Raw genomic sequence first — 19,212 nt, 5'->3', positions numbered from 1 at the left:
ATCATGCCTGTCCAAATTATTCGGAAAATGCCTTCTAACGCGCATAATACCATATATATGGGCTAACAACATTATCCCAGACCATCAATTTGGCTTCAGAGGAAAACACGAAACTATCGAGAAAGTTAACAGAATAACATCAGAGATTCGCACAGCTTTCGAGCGTAGAGAATATTGCAGCGCGATATTCCTCGATGTATCTCAAGCATTCGACTGCGTATGGCTCGAAGGATTTATGCATAAAATTAAAACACACTTGCCTGGGTACATTCGTAAACTCCTTAAATCTGAGGTGCAATACAACAATATCCGACAACTACCCTATCGAAGTACCACAAGGCAGCGCACTTGGGCCAATTCTATTCGTCCTCTACACAGCGGATATTCCCACGAGTGACCGACTAACAATATCCACCTTTGCTGACGACACTGCGATCCTTAGCCGCTCTAGATGCCCAGTCGGTGCAACAACCCAACTCGCCAACCACCTCATGGTAGTCGAGAAGTGGCTATCTGACTGGCTTATTAAAATAAACGAACAAAAGTGCAAACACATAACGTTTACTCTTAAAAGACACACTTGCACTCCGCTCTGCCTGAATAGCATGCAGATCCCCCAAGTCAAAGAAGTAACGTATCTCGGCATTCACCTCGACAGACGCCTAACATGGCGTAGGCTTATCGAATGCAAGAAAGTACACTTAAAACTGTAAGCCAGCAGCCTCCACTGGATCATAAATGCCCAATCGCCCTTGTGTTTGGATTACAAGGTCCTGCTCTACACCTTCACTTTTAAGCCAATCTGGACGTAACATCCACAGGGACCTCGGCATTCTCGCAGTTTAAGATGAAATAGACAAGCAAAAAGCGACGTACAATAAAAAAAAAAATTCGCTGCCCACCCAAATCCCATAGTAAGGGTCTTGATTTGGGTTTCCAACCGAACCCGCCTTTAACGTACCGACCTTCCAACACAGTAATAATTTGTCAGGACACTTTTTACTGTTACAGTCTAAATGACTGCTAGTTAGGTTATAGTAGATTTGTTACACTTATTGTTAGTCTCGAAAATGAGAATTTAAATTAATAAAATCAAAGCGTTGCAGTTTCGGGAGGCTTGTGGGCGTTAGAGTGGGCGTAGCAAAATGGGTTGACAAAATTACGCTGCATCTGTCTCTAAAATCTGTATGCTTAATGTCAATCTTCTAGCTTTCACAGTTTCTGAGATTTCGACGTTCAAACGGACGGACAGGGCCAGATCGACTTGGCTACAGTGTGCAAATCTTACAAAGCTGTTTAAAGCCTTAACTTTAATTAAATCACTGTCGCTGCGTAGTTGAACAGCCATTTCTGTCTGCAGCAATCAGAAAACATTAAATGTAGTGAACATCAAAAGTAATATTTGTGTTTATAGACCTTGTTTAAAACCGGAGATACTTAAGTCTGAAGTTTTCCCAGGTATGTACACAGTATACAGGCATGGTCGTCCCTCCAGGCGGGAAGGTGGAGTCCTAATTGCTGTTAGGTCTACCAGAGGAGGTACTTTTTGACGAGTTCCATATAAACCATTTGTCCGCTTTAATTGGTCCGATCTTTATTCTTGCAACTAATGGCCGATGCCATAATTATTTCTTATACTGCAATTAAATCATTTTTTAACTCTTGTGTTCTGATGTACTATCCGTCTATCTCTAACAAATTTCATTGGTTTAATAAAGTGTTGACACATCTAACAAATGTTAAGTCCAGACTTTATATAAATTTACAAATACCGGTTTTCAATCTATATTTTCTAAATATGTAAGTGCTCGGTTAAATTTTACCGTGATTAATGCTCTGTGTTATAACAATGATTTTAACCGTTGTAAGTTCCAGTTCGCACAGGATCCCAAACAGTTTTATAATTTCGTTAACACTAAGCGCAAAACAACCAGCTACCCTTCCCCGCTATTTTTAGAAATACTACGGTAACATCGGATCAGGCAGTAGCCTTCTACCCACATATTCTACGTAAGCTCATTGCAAAAAGGCTTACTCTTACGAGGTATCAAAGTTGAATTTAATATATGTCTGCTTTAAGATCTTCAGCGAGTTAAGCCTGTCTATTGGCCAGGTCCCAACGGAATTCCGGGCTGTGTGCTTAGATTCTGTGCGGAAGAATTGTGCAAGCTTCTACTGATACTGTTTAACTTATCTCTGGAATCTTCAGATTTCACCCATATATGGAAGGAGTCTAAATCGGATGCAAGCAATTACGGAGGAATCTCAAAATTGGCTGCTATCCCTAAGCTTTTTGAAAACGTTATCACTCCTCATTTGCAGAACCTTTTTAGGTCAATTATATCACCATGTAAGCATGGGTTCATGAAACGCAGATCAATAACTACTAACCTTCTGGAGCTAACCTACTTTGTAGTACAGGGCTTCAAAAATGATCTTCAAACATATGTCATCTATACGGATTTTAGTAAAGCATTCGACTTTGTTAATCATTCACTTTTATTAAAAAAAATTTGATTTATTAGGTATCCCTGTTGATCTCCTAAATTGTATTCTAAGTTATCTGAATAGCAGGACGCAACCGGTCCTCCTTAAAAATTCTCTTTCTTGTCCCACAAGGGAGACACCTAGGTCACCTTCTTTTTACCTTATTAACGACCCTCCTTTAATAATAAAGCATTCGCGTGTTCTTATGTACGCTGATGATGTAAAATTATGCCTGCAGTATAAAGACATTTTTGGCCATTTGGACTTGCAATCCGATCTAGATAGCTTTCAAACCTGGTGCCGTGATAACGTATTAAACTTAAATGGCTCTAAGTGTAAAGTTATGGCATTTCGTCGTGCTAACTCGATGCACGCGACTTACACTCTAAGTGGGTGCTCTTTGGACAGAATAACACATGTTGATGATCTTGGTGTTCTTCTGGACCCTAAACTTAAATGTTTCGTCTATTGTTAATAAGGCAAGGGGTGTGCTTGGTTTTATAAATGGTGGTTAAAGGAATTTGATGATCGTTCCATTACCAAAACCTTATTCATATCTCTAATCCAATCCTCGAGTATGGATCACCGGTTTGCTCGAAACGCATTGAATCGGTTCAAAAGAACTTCTTACTTTTTGCCTTACGGCGCCTTAATTGGGATGCAAACCTTAGATTACCTCCTTATTCCAGTAGACATATTTTAATTAACTTACCCTCCTTAGCTAACCGTAGGTCGATGCTTGGAACAGTCTATATTTTGTGTAAGTTGCGCGAAAAAAATTTAAAAAAAAAAAAAAATCCGTTGGCTACGCAAGAGTACATAAAAAGTTATACTTGTGTATAACCAAATGAGGGATCCTGCCACTGGTTTTTATTGTTGTTGCCATGGTTTCTGAAAATTCTGGAAACTTTACCGCTGCTGCAATGATGGTGACATTTTTAAGGCGCATGGCGACAGGTATTTATATTAGAGTGGAACGATTAGCGGACTCCTTATCAAGTTCTGCAGTTATTTCGTTTGACGAGTCCATTCTTCAGGACCGTGAGATTGGAGCTGATCAATGAGCTTCAGCAAACATTTAGAAAAATTCTCGTTGAGCTCGAAAAACTGGATTTGGTGGAAAATATTTGAGTTAGAAATTTGAGATTCACACGGTAAGGATACTGCGGGAGAAGACAACAAGGTCCTGGTGGTTAGAAAATCCTTGGATTGTGTATTGTGACAGGAGCGTTCATTACAGACGTTCTTGGTGTTTGGGAACGAGTTTTTTTTTGAAATAAACCCTGATTGATTTAATGGACGCACACCGCCATTGTAATATCCTAGGTTTCATTAGAGCCGGCATGAATTCCGTTGTCGAGAAATCATAATTTTGGTGGGACTAACCAAAAGCTGTTGCAACTCGTAGCAAGCTTTTAAGCCATGTTTCCTGGGAAACATGTTGGAACTTGCTCCCACGAACTAGCCTGTTGACTTGATGTGTGCTTATTGATCGATATTCCCCACGTGTTTCGGGCGTCTCATTGCAAGTTATTGCATTGCCTATCATTTTGTTCGTTCACCACAAACATGAAACTTTTTTTGTTTTTAAGTTTTGCTTATTTATTGAATCTTCCTTTTTACTTAAGAGACTAACACAGGTTTTCAAATTTTATTTTAAGCTAGCTAATTTTCATTTTATGAAAAGATTCGTGCTATGTGGCCTAACAAAATTAAAACTGGGTTGGTCGATAGTCGCGGTGCAATCGGCTTTGACTGCTTTCTTGAAGAAGTTTTCTTGCAAGGGGATTTGGATGTTGCTCTAATGCTCTACACATGTTAAATGGCGTGCTAGTTGCATTTTAGCTTTTACTGGGAATCTGGATCGCCTCAGTACTGCGGTGCCGTCAGCGAATATGGGTAATGTTAGCTGGTAGCCTGTTGGGATGTCCGTATAGGGTGTATAGAATTGGTCCCAGAAAACTTCCTTGGGGCACTCCAGCTTCTATAGGACAATCGCTTGAAGTGCTTGAGCTGCATATAACCGCGAACACTCTTTGGTATAGGTTAGACTTTAGAAGCTTATGTAAGTTTTGAGGCAGCAGCTTGATTATTTTATACATAAGTCCATCCAACGAAACTCTATTGAATGCTTGTGAAACGTCTAAAAATAAATTATTTTTGGGGTTAATAAGTCGAAGCCAGACGATTTTCCAATCTTCAGTTGCTCTTTAATGACTTTCGTTATTTCTCTTGCCCGGATTTCCATGGGATCTTATGGTGTTAAGTCAGAAGCGGTTAAAGTGGGAGAGTAAATGAATTAGTGGCTGGATTTGGTTGACATACTTGTCTGAGATGAAGTCTTTCATGCTTTGCTGCATCGAAAGCAAAATCGCTTCAACGCCAATTGTCTGCTGTTGCACATTCTCAGAAGTGTTTGTTTGGTGGTGCTTGGATCCCTGATTTAAGTAAACACGCAAAGGAAAAATTTGGCACTGCTCGGTGGCTGACAGACGAAGGGATGTTACTTGTAGTTGGTTCCATTACTTTGTGAATTTCTGGTGTGGTATGAACACGATCTGACGCCACTCGTTTGTTTAGACAACTCTTAAGTTCTTTGTAAATGCATCTTCGCCAGTTGGCTGTATGTACTTCGCCACAGTTGCTGCATAAATTAACTAAACTGTCGTTCTTGTTTTTAGGACAGTTAACTGTACTATAAGTTTATAAATGTATTTAATTTTTGCTGATTTTTTGACTCGATGGCTCCAGTTCGACTTTGAAGAGTGACTGTTTTGCGTTAAAGTTTTTCTCCTTTAGTGCTTCAATAATTTCGGTCATCGTTTCGAGTATGTTTCCCTTAGTATGAGGTATAACATGGAACATGTTTTCTACGATGATTACAGATAGTTTGTTAACCAGCGCACTTGAGGTTTTCTAACGTATAAATATTGGTGGCGGCTTAATCTTCTTCTGCTCCCGTTCTCTGTTTGGATGCACTGTGCAGTCATCCAATAGTGCAAACCTATTTGAAGCTAAGTTGTTGTCAGCGCGATTTATTTTTTGCTGATTACCAACCTGTTTGTGTTGTGGGCTTAGCTTTATTTGGATGTAGCGATCCAGCCCTATTTGACAAAGTTTTTTGTTTTGTTTTGCTTCTTGTCCGCTATTGCTTTTAAGAGTCGGTGTAAGTTCACATGCTTTGGGTTATGATGGTTCAGCAGAAATGTACACCGCTGTTGGTATTGAGCATATAATTGATGTTGATGTTGATGTTGTTGCTATAGGTGCAGTTGCAGTAGATATCGGGATTACTGTACTGGTGGCTACAGAGGTTGAAGCCGTTTACAGTAGGAAGAGCGTGAGATAAACGCTCTCAGTGCCTTCGGGATGTAATTTTGCAGCCGTAAGCATTAATGAGCAAGACCGCGATCGTTTGCTTTCTTCAGGTGCTAGGTCATTAACCAGGTGGATTGTTTGGCACTCGTGAGCGTTAAACACAAAGGTTTGCATTGTTCCGTTACAGAGAGTGGACGCTGAGCGCGCAATTCGCGTTAACTCATTTTTGACCTATCTCTGATATTTATATTATATGTTGTTTAATTAATTCACTTATTCAAATTTGAATTTTAACGATTCTCGCCAAATGGACAAGGTGTGGCAGCCCAGTTGGTCTGGCAACGCCACTCGGTTTGTTTGATCGGTTGGCATCTCTATCAGCTGGGGCACCCTTGCGTTTTTCGCGATCGGATGGTAGCACTATTAGCTGGGCCACACCCGCATTCTTCGCGATAGATTGGCAGCCCTATCAGCTGTTTAGTCAGCCAGGCCTTCCGCCAGAATTGTTTATATTTTACAATTGACCGAAATAAGAAGTGGTGAATCCTCGTTGTTCCACATGTGAACGTGCAGCAAAAAAGGGGTGCAACTTCTGTGCAACTTTGCAGTCTTTGACTATTTCTGACAGCAACGTCGTTAGAAGTAGTTAAAGCGTTTTAAAAACACGTCCGGCTTAGGCGGGAACTGAACTGTAAAACTTTTGAACTTTTATAAAAAAAAAGATCTTGGAAAGAATTCATTAAGCCTTTTATTCTACGAATACAATTCCAAATGGAGACGACTTCTAAGCTTACATTGTATTGCATTGCATTCAAAAAGTTTCTTAGAAAGTTGTTCACAGGAATAATTGTCTTAAATTTTCATGTCGTTAAATATTGTTGATGGCAGCGGAGCCAGTAAAAACAAGAGATAACGCTGATACCCAATACTCAGCTATTAGAAGTGCAAAGGAGAGACTTCAACACTGACAGTTGTTAACGGTTTGTGTGCGTTAGAGTGGGCATGGCAAAAAGATTTTTGCCAAACCGAGAGAAATGTACAAGACTAACGAAAATGTGAAAATATATCAAATCAGTGGACGTGGCTGCTTTGGGCGGTTTGTTGGCATTAGAGTGGGCGTTGCAAAAAGTTTTTCTACAGATCGATAAAAATTTGCATTCTTAATAGAATAAAAAACAAGGGAGAATGCTAGTCGAGTTCCCCGACTATCTGATACCCGTTACTCAGCTAGTGGAAGTGCGAAGGAGAGTCTTCAACACTGACAGGTTTTGGCGCTTTGTGGGCGTTAGAGTAGGCGTGGCAAACAGTTTTTTGACAAATTTATCGAAATTTACAAGACTAATACAAAAATGAAAAAATATCAAAACATTTTTCAAAAGTGTGGGCGTGGCAGTTTTTGGCGGTTTGTGGGCGTTAGAGTGGGCGTGGCAAAACGTTTTTTGGCAAATCAATAGAAATTTACAAGACCAATACAAAAATGAAAAAATATCAAAACATTTTTCAAAAGTGTGGGCGTAGCAGCTTTGGGCGGTTTGAGGGCGTTAGAGTGGGCGTGGCAAAAAGTTTTTTGGTAAATCGATAGAAAATTACAAGACTAATACAAAAATGAAAAAATATCCAAACATTTTTCAAAAGTGTGGGCGTGGCAGTTTTGGGCGGTTTGTGGGCGTTAGAGTGGGCGTGGCAACATGAATCGACAAACTTGCGCTGCGTCTATGTCTCTGGAGTCTGTATGCCTACTCTAAACTTTCTAGCTTTTGTAGTTCCTGAGATCTCAGCGTTCGTACGGACGGACAGACGGACGGACAGACGGACATGGCCAGATCGACTCGACTATTGATCCTGATCAGGAATATATATACTTTATATGGTCGGAAACGCTTCCTTCTGCCTGTTACATACTTTTCAACGGCACTAGTATACCCTTTTACTCTACGAGTAACGGGTATAACAATACTTAAAATATACAATCACAGGACCAAACATGATACCACTGAACCACAGAAACCTGCGCACATATTTCTCTACGACGGACAACCAATATTACACAACACACAACAAAACAAAGAAAATAAGTAACGAAAGAACGATATATAAAGTCGACACAAGTTACAGAAAAGCCCCCCTACAGAAAGGAAAACAAGAGAGAAAGCTATAGTCGAGTTCCCCGACTATCTGATACCCGTTACTCAGCTAGTGGAAGGGAGAAGGAGAGTCTTAAACACAATTTTTGGCGGTTTGTAGGCGTTATAGTGGGCGTGGCAGAAAGTTTTTTGGCAAATCGATAGAAATTTACAAGACCAATATAAAAATGAAAAAATATCAAAACATTTTTCAAAAGTGTGGGCGTAGCAGCTTTGGGCGGTTTGAGGGCGTGAGAGTGGGCGTGGCAAAAAGTTTTTTTGGTAAAACGATAGAAAATTACAAGACTAATACAAAAACGAAAAAATTTCAAAACATTTTTCAAAAGTGTGGGCGTGGCAGTTTTGGGCGGTTTGTGGGCGTGGCCACATGAATCGACAAACTTGCGCTGCTTCTATGTCTCTGGAGTCTGTATGCTTAATCTCAACTTTCTAGCTTTTGTAGTTCCTGAGATCTCGACGTTCATACGGACGGACAGACGGACGGACATGGCCAGATCGACTCGGCTATTGATCCTGATCAAAAATATATATACTTTATATGGTCGGAAACGCTTCCTTCTGCCTGTTACATACTTTTCAACGAATCTAGTATACCCTTTTACTCTACGAGTAACGGGTATAACAAGAGAGAACGCTATAGTCGAGTTCCCCGACTATCTGATACCCGTTACTCAGCTAGTGATAGTGCGAAGGAGGTCTTCTACACTGACAGTTTTTGGCGGTTTGTGGGCGTTAGAGTGGGCGTGGCAAAAAGTTTTTTGGCAAATCGATAGAAATTTACAAGACTTATACAAAAATGAAAAAATATCAATACATTTTTCAAAAGTGTGGGCGTGGCAGCTTTGGGCGGTTTGTGGGCGTTAGAGTGGGCGTGGCAAAAAGTTTTTTGGCAAATCGATAGAAATTTACAACACCAATACAAAAATAAAAAAATATTAAAACATTTTTCAAAAGTGTGGGCGTGGCAGTTTTGGGCGGTTTGTGGGCGTTAGAGTGGGCGTGGCAGCATGATTCGACAAACTTGCGCTGCGTCTATGTTCCTGGAGTCTGTATGCTTAATCTCAACTTTCTAGCTTTTGTAGTTCCTGAGATCTCGACGTTCATACGGACGATATATTCTTGATCAGCATCAATAGCCGAGTCGATCTGGCCATGTCCGTCTGTCCGTCCGACTGTTCGTCTGTCCGTATGAACGTCTAGATCTCAGGAACTACAAAAGCCAAAAAGTTGAGTTGTCAGACTCCAGAGACATAGACGCAGCGCAAGTTTGTCGATTCATGCTGCCACTCTAACGACCACAAACCGCCCAAAGCTACCACGACCAAACTTTTGAAACATTTTTTGATATGTTTTAATTTTGTATTAGTCTTGTAAATTTTTTGGCACACTTGAAAATGATTGAGTAGAAATATAAAAGAAGCTTAACACAAACGCCCTTAACACAGTAAAATTACATGAACTCAACGACGCTATACGATTGATAAATGACGGAATGCAAATAATACAGAATTATGAAAATGACAACAGCATTATTAACACTCTTTTACCCGATCTCATGCGGATTTCAGAATACATTGATATGGATATGGCAATGCAGCAATCCAGAATCGCACTGTTTAACTAAGATAAACTTTCGAGCATGAGCAGCCAAAATATTTTAAACATTAAAACAACCACTTGGATTAATTACAGTTATAACCAATTATTTATCATCTCACATACCCATTAACTTTTCAAAAATAATACCTTACCCAGCCTACAACTGGTATCAGCTACATTACACAGACACACAATCATATTTTGAAAAAGGAAATAAAGTTTACAATACCGACAATAAAGAAATAAAAAATGTATGTGTCACCAATAAACAAAACAAAATTGTTGGCCCCTTTATAATATAAAAATTGAAGGAAATAAAATGATAAGAATAATTAAAATAGAAATCAATCGAAATATGAATTTTAAGTAAAAATCTTTTAAACCAAAAATAGATTTGACACCACCATACATACACACCAGAGAACTGCAGCAAGCCACCGGCACCCTAAGTGTACCCGCTAAACACCGGGAGTCTCCGCACCCGGGTGTTTGGAGACACCCTAAATTTAGCAATGACAAACACCCGGGTGTTTTGCCACCAGGGTGTTTTTTGTACTTGCACAAAAACACCCGGGTGTCTGCTGTGCAAAGAAGTTTAGGGTGGGTGACGCGCAAGCAAGGATCGGCCGCAGGTACTTTTCTGTATGCATAAAATTGTATGGGTGGAAGCGAGACAAGGTCCAAAAAATTTAGGGTGAATGGAAATACCCAAGGAAAAGGTCGTGCACATGTTTTTGCGTTTTGATGTATCTAATGTCTTAACAGAAAACAAACTTATGTATTATTAAATAATATAATATATATATTATAATATATTATATATATTATTAAATAATATTTGTACTTAATTAAGACAATTCTATTTCTATTGCTTTTTTTATCACTTTAAAAAGAAAAATTAAATATGGGAATTAAATATTAAAAATTTTAACAAAGCAAGTAATATAAGATATAAAAAAGAAATGTCTATTTCGTGTTGGTGAAATTTCTGTAAAAAGATAAATCTACAGATTTTGGGCGTAATATATTTCGTTTTTCAGTACTTACTGTACTTTTCTTTTTCGTATGTTACCTACCACAGGCACTCGAATGTCTACCAGACACCCGGGTGTTCACCAAAACACCCGGGTGTTTACCAAAACACCCGGGTGTTTTGCCAGACACCCGGGTGTTTCCGAGAAAAAGGCACTTGCCTTTTTCTGCATGTTTGCCTTCTCTACCCTTCGTTATGAGTGGCAAGTGTGATCGGTACCCGCGACGTAGGGTGCCGCATTGATTCGGGTGCGCAGGCACCAGGGTGTTTGCAGACACCCGAATATTTTGAGCGGGTGTTTGTATGTACCCACGAAAACCGGTGTGAGTGGCACCCGCACTCAAAATTGTTGAGTGTGATCAGGGTGGCAAAAAATGCCACTCTTGCAGTTCTCTGATACACACCACTTACTATAATAAAAATTAAAATCGTAATACACAACGTCATTATCGAATGATTTAAAAAAAACAACATTACACTTTACTTACTTGTGACCATTCTTATCATTATATTATACTTATCTTTAAGATACGTATTATTTAACTTATTCATGAAGCTATATGCTAGTGTTGTTGATAATATATCAAAATATCAATATATCGATATTTTTTCTGAAAATGATATATTTATATCGTGATATTTTTGTTGCCCAAATATCGATATTGCGATATTTTTTGATATTTTCCCTTCGTTCACTTTGATTTACAAAGCGATACCGAATAAAAGTGAACGTGCTAAAATGAACATAAAATCCAATTACACTGATATAAAAACGGTATTGCATAGTGAAAACTCTGCGACCGAATTGTTAAAACAACTGGAAACATTTCAAACTTCGCACCTAAGAAAAAAGCAAAATGTGTAATCCGTGACGCAAGAAGCCGAATGACAGACACACATATAACACAATGAGTCTTCCTAAAATAACTTAATTACTAATTAGTACTGGTAGCATAATATATGAAATTTATATAAACACAACGTATTATTATCTGTATTAGAAATAGAATATCGATGAACTCAAATAAAAAAATGAAGTTAATAAGAAACTTTTATTGTGGGAAAAAAAATTGTTTTTGAAAAATAAAATATCAAATATATCGATATTTTTTAGTGATATTTTAAATATTATCATCATTTCGTTTTGATAAAAAACATTATCATCGATACGATATTTTTGTAATATCACGACATCCGTACTATATGCAACATTAAAATAAGGCAAGAATCCAAATTATAACACACCACAACAAATCGTAATGGTAGATGGTTTATTACTCGTACTATATCCATCATTAAACAATATCTAATAATTCGACGCGTAAATAGACCCCATTATTAGTAATGTCACCTCAAAAATAAAAGTAAATTATTAAAATGTATTTTATATCAAAAAACTATTAATATATTATACGATTATAATTGGCAGCGTGTCCAAGCTCTATTGTTTTCCACGTTTAGCTAACCATCCGGGAATTTATGTATTGGGATCCTTTTCGCATCAAAGTTTAAAATAATAATTCTATCAAAGGAAAAGACTAGAAAGATAAAACAGATTTAGATTGTATAATAAATAAAATAAAATAAATTAAGAAATAATATTTTTATACCAGTTACTCGTAGAGTAAAATTGTATACTAGACTCGCTAAAAAGTGTGTAACATGAAAAAAAGGAAGCGTTGACGTCCATTTAAAGTATATATATTATTGATCACTAATATCACTCGCCTAAAATAAAACCCTGGACATCCTAAAGCGTTCGAAACAGAAAATCGGCTTTGTTCGCTCTAAATCTGTCTTTGTTTTCCGTCTCAGCCTAAAAATCTCTGAGCTCAACATTTAATGTTTCTGAAAGCAAATCGACTTATTAAATGTACATACGCATTTCTACGAAGTCTCAATTTTGACACTAACGGGTGTTTTTTTTAGAGGTATAGAACTTTAAGTTGGCATTACTGTTCAAGATGGCGACCGATTTAACAGCTGTCAAGTGATTTATTCTCAGTTTGGTTTGGCAATTCGTCATGCGTGCTTACAAAATCCAACTCGTGCAAGAATTGAAACCAAACGATCATCAAGCAAGGCGTAGATTCGTCGAATGGGCCCAAAACGAGATTGCTGTTGTTCCCGATTTTTCATAAGCCTCCAAGATCTTGTGATTTAACACCGCTAGACTACTTTTTGTGGGGCTATGTAAAGTCATTGGTCTATGCGGATAAGCCACAAACGCTAAACCATTTGGAAGACAACATTCGCCGTGTTATTGCCGATATACGGCCAAATATTGGAAAAAGTCATTGCAAATTGGACGTCCAGATTGGACTACATCCGAGCCAGCCGTGGCGGTCATATGCCAGAAATCATATTTAAAATGTAATGCCACAAGATTATCTTTCATGTCAATAAAATTCATGTCAATCGAATAATCCATCGTTGTTTTATTGCAATTTAAAGTTCTATACCTCTAAAAAAAACACCCTATACATAAATTATATTTTTATACCCGTTACTCGTAGAGTAAAGGGGTATGCTATATTCGTTGAAAAGTATGAAACAGGCAGAAGGAATCGTTTCCGACTTTATGAAGTATATATATTCTTGATCAGAATCAATAGCCGAGTTGATTTGGCCATGTCAGTCTGTCCGTCCGTATGAACGCTGAGATCTCAGGAACTACAAAAGTTAGAAAGTTGAGATTAAGCATACAGACTCCAGAGACACAGACGCAGCGCAAGTTTGTTGATTCATGTTGCCACGCCCACTCTAACGCCCACAAACCGCCCAAATCCGCCACGCCCGCACTTTTGAAAAATGTTTTGATATTTTTTCATTTTTGTATTGGTCTTTTAAAATTTTTATCAATTTGCCAAACAAATTTTTGCCACGCCCACTCTAACGTCCACAAGCCGCTGTCACAAGCCACAAGCCACAAGCCAAAAACTGTCAGTATGGAAATTTCTCCTTTGCACTTCCACCAGCTGAGTAACGAATATCAGATAGTCGGGGAACTCGCCTATAGCGTTCTCCCTTGTTTTTACTTTGAAGCATTATGGCCCTTGTTTCCGCCAACCGTTTGTCGGACATGGACACACATTGAGCATAACGAGGTTCCAAAGAAGCTATTAGCTCGATCAGCTGAAGACATGTTAGCTCCAGCAACAATCCCGCCAGCAAAAGTACAAGTTTCCCCAAGCCCTTTGGAAGCCAGGAACAATTATCCTCCCTCAAACCACAACAGAAAATATTGTTCACCAATCAAGATACACCCTGGAATGTCATTCGAAAAACTCTGTTTCCATACGGGTTGCTGATTCAGATGCATACAGAGCAATAAAGATGCTATTCCATTCCTGGCAAGTAGAATAAGAAGGATCCTACCGCGTTGTTATCCGTGGTGTCCATCATTCCATTCCGGATGAAGGCATAAGGGAAAGACTTACCTTCACAGGCCTCACGGTTCTATTTATCAATAGGCCTAAAAGCCGCATAGGCAAAACTAAGTTTGTCAACCTAGTCTTTGTTGTATTGAAACCGCCAGCTAATAACAAAGAAGTTCATGATACACTTTGTCGGCAACGGGTTTAAGTTGAACTTCTTTACAAAAATAATATAATACAATGCCACCGGTGCCAAGCATTTGGGCACTCCAAAAATCATCAAGGTCAGTGGCTCCGATTTTATACGCTAACGCCATCCGTATTTCCAACAAGAGTTCAAGATAGTCGTTCCAAGTACCAACTACTTTCTGTGAAACGAATAGTTTCCCCCGCTGGGTAGCACGAACAGGAAGCAATGCGTTAAAAATTACCGGCTCAGCAGCAGCCATCACAACATAGATTTTAAAAGTTGCTAGATTACCAGCAGCAGTCATCCCAACAGCGACGCAACTCGCAGCAATTGTTCAAAGACCAGCAATGACACTGTCAAGAGCAAAGTTTTTACAATCCAACAAAAGACTATCGGTCCTAGTTGCTCAGTTTGACAAGCTATTCCAAATAATGCTGGGCCTCGTCTCCAAAAAGTGAGCGAAAGTCACTAGCGACTCATACTGCCGATCGGAAACGCGGTGGTTCTGCAATTTTAATTAGATTTTGTCATCTATGTTCTACAGTCTTAAAGCTCAAAATGTTCAATGTGCCGCATGTGTTGGCGAAAAAGCCAATTTGTCTATTATCCACCAAATTTTTAATGTTCTGCTCACGACTTCGAAAAAATCTTAGACGACCAGGGAACAAAGTTCATAATCTCTGGGAATCCAGGTCCAGGGCCCTGCTGTCTATAGACGGATTCGGAATGAGTTTTTCTCCATAACTGAAAGTTTTGGGCTTAAATCTTCAGTGAAACATGAGTCTTTCACGTTCCCAATTAGCGGTAAACCAGCTTGTCAAACCTCCTCCTCATGACATCAAATCCTCAAAAAAATCCTTAAACCCACCTAAGGTGCTTTTAAAACATGAGGTTATAGACTTGGTTAGGTTAAAAAGATCCTTACGTCGCAGATATATGAGTTTCTATTATCCGGTCGAAAAACGCGCTTATTGTTGTGCTGAAGATAAAGATGATCCGATGATGTTTGATACCAAACGCGTATATATGGATGAGTTGCTGACCCCACCAATCCGAACGGTTTCAACCGTTTCGGCTCTTTAGCTTTTCGGACGAGCCTCTAGCTCGCTTTCAGTCATCAAAGATGTGGAAGAAACACTGGGCCTTCTAAATGGTCCTTCTCCAAATGCATTACCGATCCAGCATGTAAGCCCAGAAAAAGTTAGTCATCATATTTAAAAGTCATATCATAGGAAAGCGCCGGTATAGTAAATATAGTAGAATTGCCAAGGCTTTGCCCAAAAAGGGAATCATGTTCCTTGTCCTCCTATTCAGATTGGTTTTAGGCACCATCATGTGACCCCAGAGCAAGCGCTTCAAGTTGTCCAGCACATTTTGAATGCCTTTGATAAAAAGCACTACTGCTACGCTGTATTCCTTGATGTTTAAGAAGGTTTTCACCGCGTGTGGCATGATGGCTTACTATATAAGATTAAATCTCTACTCCCGACTGTCCATTTTCTCCTCCTGAAATCTTACGTCCTTAATCGAAGCTTTATGGATCTGCCGTGATCAAACAGATCGAAGATTTCTATTAATGGAAGCAAGTCGCAATACTGTAACTTCTCATTGAGAGGACAAATACTTCCATAGGCTAAGCATAACGACGTCGCCATCCCACAATCTTCCCATATGAAGTACCTGGATTTAACCAAAGACATTATAATAATAAGATGCGTAACGGCCATACATTGGTTTTGCACTATGCAGCCACTTTTTTGGTGACGACCAAAATTGCTCTCTTTTCGCTCGCCTAAAATCGTGAGCGTTAAAATCTAAAAATAGAATTGTCTTGCTTGTATGAGTAAAAACAATAAAGAAGATCGTGTGCATGTGTGCGTGCTTATGCTAGAAGACGATTTTTGGGCCGAAATCAATTTTGATCTAAGAAACAAATTTGATTAATGTTTTGGTTTGAAAGAAGTTTTTTATACCCGTTACTCGTAGAGCATTTCTTACCACCCATAATTGCGCGCTTTTTTAAAAATATTAAAATAAAATAAAATTTAAGTGAATCTTATTTGCATTTTAAATACTGAAAATTGGTAATTTTTATACTATTAATTTGACTAAATAACTATAGTAAATAATTAAAATGTATATAAAGTAAATTATTAAAACTACTGTAATTTAAAACAAAGAATTTTCAAAGAAAAAAGAAATTACATTTAAAATATTTCATAAAAATAATTCATAAACTAAAATATTAATTATAAAATAAATAAAAATATGGAAACTCTTTCTTGCAAAATTGATTTCATTGATGCACGAAGGGCGGACATAAGCGCCGAAGAATCATTGACGTCTTATATTTTTCACACGTCGCACGCTGAATACTCTAATGAAAACTATTCTAATATAAAATCATATTTGAAAATTATTATGCATTATTAGGTACAGAGATTGTGCTATTATTATTTCTATGTTGAATTTAAATAATTGTTATGTTAAGGCAATGCAAAACTAGAGTTTTTAAGTGGTGGCAATTTATAAAAAATAATATAGATTTAAAGTCTAAGAACTTCTAAAATGAAGGGCATATTTTGTCATTTTTACAATGTATGTGCATACGTGTGCACCAGTACAGTGGTCAGCTGTCGCTGTATGCGTACAAGAGAGCTGCTGGCTCTAGAGCTCTCCGCTCACTGGCTTTTGAACAACATTTCGAGACAGCCTGGAGCCACTTGAAAAGCCACCACGAAAAAATCGTGTGCAAAAAAATCGTATGGCGTTACGCATCTTGTTATTCTAATGTCTTTGATTTAACCCTGGACAAGCGGGAAGCTCAACTGGCTGCTCAAGCCTGGGTTGGCAACCCAGTAAACCAAAGCTGGGTATGCCTTTATTAAACCAGTTACCCGTAGAGTAAAATGGGATATCTAGATTTGTTAAAAAGTATGTTACAGGGATGTATATTACATTATTACATTACATTCATTAGATACATTATTCAATATATTTTTGATCCTGATGTTGATTTCTACGTACTGATTTTTCAGGGTACTAATGAGCAAAAGCAATCACGCCCAAATTTTTTCAAATGTTTTGAATTAAAATTATAATTATAATCAATAAAAAATATAATGATCATAAAAAAGAATAATTATCTCCCTATTTTTGTAAAGGCTGAAGCTTAGTTTTAGGGGGAAACTATCTTTAAAGGCAAACAAAAATCGAATTATTTGAAGTCGATTTGCAGGGAAATTAAGAAAGTTTTTTTCTTCAAATCCATATAATAATTATTTAGATTGATGCATGGGTAATAAAAAAAATGATGAAACCAAATGTTTGCTGAAATCGAAAATTAACCCGAAAAATAATTCGAGATTTTCACAACAACTTGTTACCCCGCCCACAAACTGCAAAAAAAGCTGAGTAACGGGTATCAGCTAGTCGGGGAACTCAAACTATTTAATATTACTTCATTTGAATTTAATTATACGTTTTTTATTTTTTTGTGCCCAATATTTTAGTTTAAAATTTTCCTATTTGATGTTCGCCGCTCTAACCCTGAATAAATAAACAAAATATACCAAAATATACTGAGAAATTTATACAGATTTATTGTTTATTAAACAGACCTTTTTACTTGCTGAGTTATAATACATTAATAAGCATTCAATAGAAGTTTTCCAAAAATTAACAATTTAGCGCCCGGCAAAATGGAATAGTAAAATTCCAGCTTGTGGAACACCTTCAACTCAAAAAGAAGTTATGAAAAAAAATGTTTTGGAATATTTTGACTGGTATTGCAGGCCAATTCAACATGAAATGGTTTTTATACCCGTAAAAGGGTATACTAAATTCTGTGTTCTGTACGGCTGTGTTTATTGAAATATCAGTGCTTATGACCTGAGGGTTTAAGATAGAAAATCCTATGATTTACACTTTTATTGGACAACATTTCTTTATAACATCATTAATGTCAGCGACATAGTGTTTTCGATAGGGAGATTGTGCTGTGCATGGCATTATGAAATAGTCTCTCTTTACTGCATAGGCTTTCTTTAGAATAAGTAATAAATTAATACTCATTTGCGTGGTTCTGTAGTCTTCGACTTTTTTTAAAAAGTAGAATTGGTAAACGAAAATTTATTTTAAAGTAATTATTTTGAGAGTAATTGTAAAATATATACTTCCAATTTTAAATGTGCTTATAAATCTACTTACGTTATTCCACACAAACGATGAACCAAATTTTACTCCGCAATTATTAGATTTTTTTTATTGTCGAACATAATATGCTTAAGTAAATACAAATTATCTTGTGGGTGTTCTAAATATGTCAAGAAACACCATTAACTTTAGATAAATCCCTACCTTTTACAAACAATACCTACCTGGTAAGACCAGAGTCGATTTTAATACAAATTCTTAACTTCATAATCTAATAAATATACTAGAAATATTCAGTAATACTTTATTTAGACTGTGCTGACCAATCGCATCTGAATCAAGGAGCAAAGTCCGTAACTACATCATTTGTTAAGCCAAAAACTCTGATGTAATATAGTTTTCTTGTTCTGAAACAGAATATTGCTTTCAAATAACTTTTATTTCATATACAAAAAATGGTAAAATTAAAAAAGGCGCTAAGCTTTACATAACTTGAGTGACTGCTTTATTGCACAGTGCGTTCCTAGTAACAGATTTTTAGGAAATACCGTAATCGTAAAATCGTAATATTAATAAATATTTACGTACATATATATTACATTACACATTACATATATAAAAAATAAAAATTCAATGTACCTTCGAGAATGCTTATACTGAAGTTGCGTTGCGTTTAGCGATTGCTTCCAGTAATTATGAACAAGAGACAATGCTAAAGTCCAGTTCCTCGACTATCCGATACCCGTTACTCAGCTAGAAAAAGTGCGAAGGAGAGTCTTCAACAGTGACAGTTTTTGGCGGTTTGTGGACGTTAGAGTGGGCGTGGCAAACTTGCGCTGCTTCTATGTCTCTGGAGTCTGTATGCTTAATCTGAACTTTCTAGATTTTGTAGTTCCTGAGATATCGACG

General features: G+C 37.5%; 1 protein-coding gene across 3 annotated transcripts in view; it reads right to left on the bottom strand.

Moving 5' to 3' along the window:
• Positions 1 to 18,508, bottom strand: part of LOC120447063 (dnaJ homolog subfamily C member 16) — a 412,134-nt gene extending 393,626 nt beyond the window's left edge. For all 3 annotated transcript variants that reach the window (XM_039628657.1, XM_039628491.1, XM_039628573.1), the window contains exon 1: positions 18,358 to 18,508. The gene's annotated coding sequence lies outside the window, so the exon portion shown is untranslated. The remainder of the gene's footprint in view (positions 1 to 18,357) is intronic.
• Positions 18,509 to 19,212: the final 704 nt, after the last annotated feature.

This window comes from Drosophila santomea, chromosome 2L, assembly GCF_016746245.2.
Source record: "Drosophila santomea strain STO CAGO 1482 chromosome 2L, Prin_Dsan_1.1, whole genome shotgun sequence".
In the NCBI taxonomy this organism is placed as follows: Eukaryota; Metazoa; Arthropoda; class Insecta; order Diptera; family Drosophilidae; genus Drosophila; species Drosophila santomea.
This window is presented reverse-complemented; position numbering and strand designations above follow the sequence as displayed.